The following is an 8,657-nucleotide window of genomic DNA, read 5'->3' on the forward strand; positions in this document are numbered from 1 at the left end:
TGGTCTGGTGGTTGGTGACCCTGCACATAGCAGGGGGGTTGAAACAGGATGATCACTGTGGTCCTTTTCAACCCTGGCTATTCTGTGATTCTGTGATATGATATGACTATCAGTCCATGCAAGTTTTCATCTCTTAGACATTCAAAAAGCAGCAACTCAAAAGCAAATACACTCATGCACAAACATTTGTAGGACAGAAACATCGAGACACATCTTTCAGGACTCTGCTGGGATTGTCAGTAATGGCACTTTGATTTTCACATCTTTCCTTTTAAAAAAATCTCTGCCATCATTACGTTCCTGGCTACTGACACCATGTGAATGCTTTTGTTGTCCACTATAAATCATTGATATACTCAATACATTTTATTCTTTGGATTCTCCATTGAAAAAAAGAACCTCATGCTTCAAACTAACTCAGTTCTCTTCTGGACAAGAGCGATGGAAATGTTTTGATGACATGTAATAATAATATTTGGATTTCCAACGCTTATAACGACAGTCAACAAATGGGATGGAGACAATAGCTGTTTGATCATAAAACATTGATTCTGAATTGTTTTGGTTAAGTTGCTTTTATACAGTTTGAGGGAATCAGACATACGTTGATTTTTGGTGTCGGAAATAACGCCCTTGATGTTGTCTTCAGGAAATGTAACCTTAGACACTTCTGCAATATTTTTGAAATAAGTTCATTAGGAGATAAAGAAATTTTTAGAACTACCCACTGTGTGTACTACACAGATGTGGGAAGCATATTCTCTCTGCAGTCTTCTGATTTCTGTTTGGTTGACATCGTGCTCATCTGAAAGTATCATTTAGAGTCCTCATTCTTATGATGCAAATTAATCCCTTAATATCGAGTGTGATAGATTATAATATCTCAGTTTTCCCAGTGGCATTTGGCCAATTATTAGAATGTGACTAATATGATATTCCTTCCTTGAAAGAAGAAGCCCACACAGGAATATCAACCGAATGTAACCCATAAAATCTTCCCAAAAAGTTATATGAACAAATGTACAGTTAAAAAGAAATCAAAGCAGACTTAAAATTTAAATTTACGTACTCCATTCATGAACAAACATATCCAGCAACCCGATGGAAGCAAAAAAAAAAAACAAAAACAGAGAATCACTGGGATTGGAAGGGACCTCTGGAGATCATCAAGTCCAACCCCTGGCTAAGCAAAGGAATGGTACAGAACTGTGAATGTATAGAAAAACAATGAATCAGAGCTAAGACAGAGGCAGGAATATAGAAAGGCCTGTACAGCACAAAATACAGAAGAAGAAAATGAATGTAATGACGAAGTAGCTTAGAATGCTAATAGGTGAAGGCACGGTGTTTCAAATACATTCTGAAAAAAAAAAAAAAGCAGCATCCTATGAATAAAAAAAGCAAGTACAGCAGGAGCCACTAACAGGCAACCAAATAGGGAAAGAAAACAAAAGTAACTTCATTCCTAGGAATGGATTTAACTTCTTACTGAAACCACTAGAAAGAAAAAAACCTACAGGCAATTCTATCACATAATGAGGATTTTTTTTTAAGTTAGTAACAGAAGAGCCACGTTATGTGACATGAGTCCTCAGTCATTACCTAGAAAACTACAGTTTATATGTCCAAGCACAGGATAATTTTGAAGAACAGGTTAACAAAAGAAGGCCACCAATGTGTTGAAGGGGAAAAAAAAATCCGATGTTAAAATTCTCAGAGATGCCATAAGTCCGTTAGCAGGGCTGGGCCTGGCCCTCTCTTGACTTTGTCTCTCACTCTGTATGACATTCAAGCCCACCAAATATCTGTATCCTGCTTGCCAAAGAGTGGCCATGCTGATCAGGAGCGCAGCCATTTTGTGAGGAATTCGTCAATACTCAGTATATATTAAGCACTTATTTTGAACTTGCCATAGGTACACATACTTGAATACAAACATTTCTGTTTGCACATGACCCAGGACAGAAGCCTCCTATGAGATAACCCTGCTTTATTTGGAATACATATTCACACATGGAATTGGTCTGTGTACGCATTTTACTACAAAGGCTGCATTCAGCTGTTCATGACTGGATTTCTTTGGATGTCTTCCAATTCCCTGAGAAGTATGTTCATTCTGTTCGTCTGCTTTGACTCAATCTGAGACATAAAACTTCTTTCAGATGCTGCTTATAAGTACAACCACACAGCAGCCACACAAATATTTACACAAAGGGCAAAGTCCTTCCAGTGAAATGTGTAGAAGGGACTGTTTTAAAAGGCCTACACTCTTCCTAAAACAACAAAGATGAGCACAACTGAAAAGGTAAATCAACGCCTCTGTATCAAAACCTCTTCATCAAGATCTCTTCTGTGAGGAATCTCTGACCCTGCAGGTTTACAGAAAGAACTGCCTGTAAACTACCCAAGTGGTCACACTGTAATCAGCTTTGATAAGAGTCGTGCACTCAGCAGCATAGGGCCATGCTGGGTTCTGTGGGCCATGCCAGCAGCAGAATGCCCATGTAGAGTGCTGGCCTCCATACCACCTGGGGGAGTACATCTATTTGCATAAACACATTTTCTGTATTTGTAGATTCTGCTGCAACATTGGCTACATACACAGAAGACACCCCTAACACAAAAGACGCAACACTCCATTCAGTAGATGAGAACCTTCCTTTGGGAACAGCATCACCCTGCAGCCCCAGGGCTGCAATCTGGACTGATTTTCTTTAAGGATTCACCAAAGCCTGAGGAGACAGTGGCTTTTCATCTCCGCTAGAGCAGCCCCAAAAAAATTATTTTTACACAGGGGAACACTCTTCTGCTCTCAGGTGTTGCTCTGTGATTAGTAGATCGCCTGTAGGCTACAAGGCATCTGGAAACATTCCTATACTTCTCACACGTACAACCTGAAAAAGAGATAAAAAGGAAATGATTAAAAAGACGTAGGGAGACTTCTGGAAAATTGATGTGAGAGCAGCAATGTAAACAGACTGCAGCACGATGTGTATTTCTGACATGTTTATGTTGTGCGCCCTGCAGTTAGGGTGAGATACTTGGGAGACTGTGCCAGAGAGCGCAGCTGAACCCCCGTCCCGTGCAAGAGGCCTGGATCAAATAACACTGCTAGAACCACGATTATTTTTGCTTCAGCAGATCTGTGCCTTCATGTATGCACTGAAATTCCTGACAATGGACATGCAGGTTGCGGTGAGTTCTGATTAGAAGTGCAATATCACTGAACTTTCCGAAGAAACATGAGAATATACCATGTTACATTGCCTGCTAAGGAAAACTCACAGGCACTACCTGAATAAATAACAGTCCAGATACAATGTAAATAAGGTAGGGACAGGCTCGGTTTAGCACACGGAATAGGTTTATTTCCCAGGCCGGCCACATACCTCCTGTGTGAGCTTGAAAAGTTATTTAATCTATTCTGACTCATCCTCAGTTGCCAGTGCGAAGAGTATGGGTGCTGCTCAAAGATTTTCTGACTATCAGATATCTGTTTGTCTGTTGTCACACTGTGAGCTCTAAGGCAGCAATAAATTAATTCAAGCAGTGGACAGCAGTTCTTTCTCAGAAAAGATTTTATCAGGTTCAGTCGGATTCAATTACCAGTGCTCAAAAGGGCAATGCAAACAAACAAACAAAAAAAAATGAAAAAAAAACAAAACCAAAACAAACAAACAAACAAAACCCACCACCACCAAAACCTAACAACCCAAGCTTTGAAAATCACTTTGGACAACAGTCAAACAAGAAAAGTTAAAAAACAGCTTTGCTGGCTGGTGACAGAGGAGGCATGAAAACATCTATGCCTCCAGCTGAGAATTGTGTATAGGACCTGAAGCAATGGTGCTGCAACTTAATAGGGAATCTAATCATCTAATTATCTAATGCATGTCATAGGTCTACAATTCTGGGCATCCCTACTTAACATTTTTGTTAACGTTCTTAAAGATAATATAACATAATTGCTGATAGTTTGCAGATGATGAAGAGGACAAGTCACCGGCAGACAACTGGGATTGCTCTGTTAGTTGACTAAGCAAAATAAAATGTGTTACATGCAAACGTTCAAACAAAACTTCTACTACTCTATAAATACATGCTCATATCTGTGCAAAAATAAACACAACCTAAATGTACAAGAAGGGGAGTTCATTCACTTTATTTTAATTTATAATCTAAATTTGCCTTTTGATACCAGTATCTGTGTTCAATCTACTATGAGGCAAAATTTTCTTCATCTTAACTCTTAATTCTACTGTTCCAAAAGCACTAGACTTGTATATAAAGACCTTTACCAGACTACACAACTTATGACATTTAATATCTTGAAGATTGCTTAGTAGTATGTATAGATTTGTAGTAGTTACAGAAGTATACAGGAGGATGGGTAAAATAAACCCAGAGGAAAGACTACAATTCTATTCATCAGCATGAGGCCACTTTCATTGCCTCAGTGAATCCAGGTTTTCCCTCTACGCTGTGGCAAGTATGCTGGTTTTATCAGTATTCCATATCATAACATCATGTGGCAGGCACGTTAACTCTGTTCTTGTATTCAAAATCTGAATCTGTATACCTCTACTAAGATGGATTGCAACTAGAAGTAGACACCTGAAATTAATACAGCTGAGCGCTATTCCATCCTTAATCAAATCAAAAGGCCTGATGCATGTCACTTGGAATGAATATGAACAGTGGTTCTGAGAGGTAATTGAATGAATCACAAGAGGTCTCATGAGCATTTCTGTTGGTAATTAGGGCAATAGAGCTATGGGGAATGATTTCAATCACCCACTGCCCATCGCAACATATAATTTAATAACAAAACAAGCAACAAGATAATAATTACAGCACAACACCAGGTTTGCCTGAAAGCCAACAAGCATTTTCAATATGCTAGTCAAAAATGTGCTCTTAGAGTTGTCCACACATCTGCTTCACTTTCTGATTCATAAGTGACCTGGAAATGAAATAAAGGCCTTAAAAGCAGGTCAAGATAGGCAAGCATTTTTACCTGTGGTTAGAAGCATGTGCATAGTAGCAATTGCAGAGATACGCTACTACCGTAAGTCACCCTCACACCTGATTAAGCATCACTCGAGTGTCCTGACTAGTTTAGTTTAACCACTCTGTTTTAACCTAAGTAATACATCTTCTGTTCTTACAGAAAGCGTACAACAGAATAAAGATATGCTAAAGAGACATGTCTGAGATTCAGGAACTGTACAGCTCCCATGTTTGGTATTCAGCAGGTCCGAAGGAGGTTACAATTCTGCAGACACTTACATGATTCACTTTCAAACCTGTGAGTATTTGGCTGGCTACACTGAGCAGACAGTGTCAAAGCAGTAAGTGAAATGATACGTATGACAAATGTCAATGATAAAAAGTGAAAGAGTGCAAGTAGAACACATTTTAACCTAAGTTACTGAGATTTAAATGTCAAACACACAATGGCCCTCACAGAAGATATGCAGGAGACTGCACTTAACCTGAAAAAAAACTCTTTTATTAATAGATCTGTTGCTTATTTTAGTCATTTTATGCTCAATTTCCTGAATGACAATAGGTCTCCATAAATTCACAAGTGCTCTACTTGATACAGAAGTGTCACAAGGTATAAGTAGCAAGTGTGATATTAAAAAGTCCTAATAATCTCAATTTAGGAAGCAGTAAGAATTTCCCAGAATATGTTATCATAGTATTTTTTAATGAACAATTCTACATTCCAACACTATGAATTGGGCTATTACAACTGTACATCCAATTTTTGTTTGACATAGTTAGAAGAGAGTGCTGTTAATTTGCAGAGAGGACAGCAGACAGCTAAAAGCTAAATAGAATGCAACATAACATACAACTAGCGAGCGACAGTAAAAATCTGTCATGGATCTCAATAGATCAAAAAACTCCAAATTCTACAATGTAATGAGAAAATTACTTTAAGAACCAAGTATGTTAATCTTTTTTGCTTGTGCAAGTTGTAACATATGGTCCTTTCTTTCCTGGTCTGCAACTCTGAGCACTGACCAGTAAAAAGGGCAGAACATCAGCCAGAAGTTTTTATTTCCTTCAAAAGTAAGGCTTTTATTTGTGAGGAAGAATGAAAAATCAACAGCTGTGGTTTTGATCAAAGAAAATGTAATCTGTCTTTCATATAAATTCTTGAACAGGCATTCGCAATTTAAAAGCAGTCCCCCACCTAACATGGATGTTTGCAGTACTTGTTTTGTTAGGCAAAACAAGAAAGCCTGCAGGAGATAACTGTGCACCTGCAATCTATGACATAATAACTTGCTTCCTTTAAATGAAATTAATCTCAACTCTTTCTACGTGTCTCACAGTTGTTCACAAGGAAATATGGCAGCAGGACATCACTCTGACTATAGGGATAAGAACAGCTTTAACTCAAGATGTCACATTCAAACAAATTCTACCCAAAATACTTAGTCCCTTTTTGTGAGAAAGGCAGTGTTACAAGACAGTTTCCTGACCCTCACTGCACAACAAAGAGCAGTCCTTTTACTTGAGGTAGGTGCTTACCAATATGCCCACAGCTACCTGTGTCCAGCACACCATATAAAACAGACAAGTGGAGAAGCCCAAACAACAAAAAGGAAGTGAGCAATCAAAGCTTACCTAAGAAATACCTACGCACAGTTGTCAATTGCCTTAATTGATTTCCTTTTCCTCAGTCTCCCACCAATCCATCCAAGTTTCTCACTAAAGTATTTGGATTGAACTGCCAGTTGCCACTGAGACTGAACACCAAAATGCAATTGCTTCTGAAAATCCTTAGCAAAACGCTTACTGGTTAAGCAAATAAATAGCACTACAGAAGAAAACTTCCTTTTCTTTGTATTTAAACATAAAAATCGAAGTCCTTGAGAATACATCACAAAATGCATTTTGAATCTCAAAAAATGTTGTAGACTCCAGGTTTGTCTTCACTGAACACTGAACGGGTGATACCCTGACCTCGTCACATGAGGACGCAGCCTCTGACTCTGACCACCTGATTTAATTGTGCTAACGTTTCCTTCATTTTTAAAAGGTCACATTCATTTATCCAGCACTGCCACGTTAACAGTCAGTGGTTTGAAAATTATGTAAAAATAAAGACATTAAAATAAGTTATTTATAAAGCAATCCTTCACTTCTTGCTTCTTAAAGCAAACCTAAGCGTTTACGTTGACAGATAAGGGCGCTGACTAAAAGTAGCAAAGCTGTGCCACGGGCAACCTCTATGCCACATGATATGCAGTGTGTGTTACATGACAATTTATTTTTCTTTTGTCATTAAAAGACACACACAAAAGGTGAAAAACAATCTTCATAGAATCATTGAACGGCTTGTGTTGGAAGGGACCTGAAGGATCACCTAGTCCCAACCCCCTGCTACAAGCAAGGTCACCAGTTGCTGGATCAAACACTTAGATCAGGCTGCCCAGTGCAGCAACCAGCTCGGCCTTGAACATCTCCAGGGACAGGGCATCCACAATCTCTCTGGGCAGCCTGTGCCAGCACCTCACCACTCTCACCACTCTCTCTGTGAAAAACTTCCCCCAAATCTCCCCTCTTTTAAACTATTTCCCCTTGTCCTATCACTATCTACCCCATGTAAAGAGTCGATTTCCCTCTTGTTTATAATCTCTCCTAAAAGATTGGAGGGCCTCAATGGGATCTTCCTGCAGCCTTCTCTTCTTCAGACTGAAAAAGTCCAGCTCCTTCAGCCTATCTTCGCTGAAGTGCTCCAGCTCTCCTACCATCCTCATGGCCCTCCTCTGGACCCATTCCAACAGCACCACATCCTTCCTGTGCTGGGGGCCTCCAGATGTGGCCTCACCAGGGCAGAGCAGATGAGGACAATTCCCCCCCAGCCCTGCTGGCCACCCCTCTTTTGATGCAACCCAAGACACAGTTGGCCTTCTGGGCTGCAAGCACACACTGCTGGCTCGTGTCTGGTTTTTTGTCCATCAGGACCCCCAAATCGTTCTCTGCAGGGCTGCTCTCAAGGAGTTCTTCTCCCAGTCTGTACTCATACCTGGGACTGCCCTGACCCAAATGCAACTCTTTGCACTTGGCCTCATTGAACCTCATCACGTTCAACTGGGCCCACCTTCTAAGTTTGTCCAGGTCCTTCTAGCTGGATCCCTTCCTCCGGCCACCATCAACTCAGCTCAGTGTCACCTGCGAACCTACTGAGGGTGCACCCGACCCCATCATTTATGCCAATCTTAGAACATTCTCTGAATAAAACAGAAGGTCTGAAAAAACTCCTTTTTTATTTTTTTCAAGGTTCTCAAGACAAAAACGACAGACTACAGAAAGGGGGGAGAGGGGAACAAAAGTTTTAATCTCGCAGGAGCACCGGTCGGCGGGCACTGTGAGGAGAGACGCACAGTGAACGGTTATTGCAGCAAGGATCAACACCTCCGGGAGACGTCAGCGGCTGGGATGGCGTCCTGCAGAGAGCAGCCCAGGACAGCGCTTAGCCTGCGTGGCACCGCCTGACGTTACCCGGGGAGTGCTCAAACCGTGCTGCGCGCACCCCCGCGCCCCTAAAAGCCAGACAGCAGCCCAAAGCCGCGACCCTTTAGCACCTCCTGCCCGCACTGCTCTCCGCTGCAAGCTCGGGAGAGGCCCCTCCGCAG

The sequence above is a fragment of the Meleagris gallopavo genome, chromosome 1 (assembly GCF_000146605.3).
Source record: "Meleagris gallopavo isolate NT-WF06-2002-E0010 breed Aviagen turkey brand Nicholas breeding stock chromosome 1, Turkey_5.1, whole genome shotgun sequence".
Taxonomy (NCBI): Eukaryota; Metazoa; Chordata; class Aves; order Galliformes; family Phasianidae; genus Meleagris; species Meleagris gallopavo.